We start from the raw sequence: 1673 nt of genomic DNA, 5'->3' as shown, positions 1-1673 counted from the left end.
AATAAGTAAATCTTAAAAAAAAAAAAAAAAATGTAACCAGATCTGACACCCTCTTCTGGAGTGTCTGAAGACAGCTACAGTGTACTTACATATAATAAATAAATAAATCTTTAAAAAAAAAAAAAAAAAAAAAGAAATATGAAAAGCTTTTTTCCTACATGGTAAGCACTTTGGGAGCTGGAGAGATGGCACTTTGGTTAAGAGTGCTTGCTGTGTAACTGTAAGGTCAGGAGTTTGAATCCCATCAAATAATAAGCTGGGAACACCATATATACCTACCTGTAAGCCCAGCTCTGATGGAATTAGGGATAGAGGAATTGTTAGTGCTTCTAGTATAGCTGAAAATATGCATGCTCCAAGTTCAGGGAGATGCCCTGCCTCATACATTCAAACAGGCAGAGAGAATAAAGTAAGGTAACTAATGCATGTTCCTGGCCTTCAAGCACATATGTATGTAACATGCTCATACACAAATCAATTTTTAATCCTAGTACTTGGGAGGCAGAAGTAGGAGGATGTTAACAAGTCTGAAGCCAATTAGGGCCACCAAAGGAGACACTGTACTAAAAGCAAGCAAACAAAACCTCCAACTGGTACCCATAAGAAAAAGGGAAATAAAAGCTTTATTTGAAATTGAGTCTACAATTGTAGTAGAGCCTGATTTATGTGACCTAGGGTAACAGTAAATTAGATCTTCAGAACCCAATATACATACAAAACCACTATATGATCTGGATTGTTACACAATGCAAAAACTAAGTTCCTTGAAAAAGCCAAATGTACCTTCTGTACTGATCTGAACTTCAGAATTTCATGTCAGTGGAGAGTTAGAATACAGATAGAGAGCCAAAATGATACTGGAGTATCTTTAGTTTCTCTGACAGTCATTTATCATCAACCTCTGGCTGAACACCCCTTTTGGAATACATCTTGACAGACTAGCTTGAACTAAGTCAAAAGCTAAGAATATCATCAGGTAGCAACTAAGAGCGTCTATATCATCAGGTAGCAACTAAGAGCGTCTATATCATCAGGTAGCAACTAAGAGCGTCTATATCATCAGATAGCAACTAAGAGCGTCTATATCATCAGATAGCAACTAAGAGCGTCTATATCATCAGATAGCAACTAAGAGCGTCTATATCATCAGGTAGCAACTAAGAGCGTCTGCAGTTTTTCTCATTTTGTTGTAACCAGAGTACTTGATGTCCTCAGGAATAAATGTATTGGCTGATGACTATCTTTGTTCCAGGACTGACAAGAATCCATGTAACCAGGATTGCAAGCTGGTACAACCACTCTGGAAATCAGTCTGGAGGTTCCTCAAAATATTGGACATAGTACTACCTGAAGACCCAGTTATACCACTCCTGGGCATATATCCAATAGATGCTCCAACATGTAACAAGGACACATTGCTCCACTATATTCATAGTGGCCTTATTTATAATAGCCAGAAGCTGGAAAGAACTCAGATGACCTTCAACAGAGGAATGGATACAGAAAATGTGGTACATTTACACAATTACACAGCTATTAAAAACAATGACTGGGCTGGTGAGATGGCTCAGTGGGTAAGAGCACCCAACTGCTCTTCCGAAGGTCCAGAGTTCAAATCCCAGCAACCACATGGTGGCTCATAACCATCTGTAACAAGATCTGACTCCCTCTTC

General features: G+C 38.7%; 1 protein-coding gene across 9 annotated transcripts in view; it reads right to left on the bottom strand.

Moving 5' to 3' along the window:
* Tfdp2 (transcription factor Dp-2) overlaps nt 1-1673 on the bottom strand; it is a 124107-nt gene that overhangs the window by 33892 nt on the left and 88542 nt on the right. The window lies entirely within an intron of this gene.

This window comes from Mus pahari, chromosome 10 (assembly GCF_900095145.1).
Source record: "Mus pahari chromosome 10, PAHARI_EIJ_v1.1, whole genome shotgun sequence".
NCBI classification, from domain to species: Eukaryota; Metazoa; Chordata; class Mammalia; order Rodentia; family Muridae; genus Mus; species Mus pahari.
Note: the sequence above shows the minus strand (reverse complement) of the source record. Positions and strands in the feature narration are given on the sequence as shown.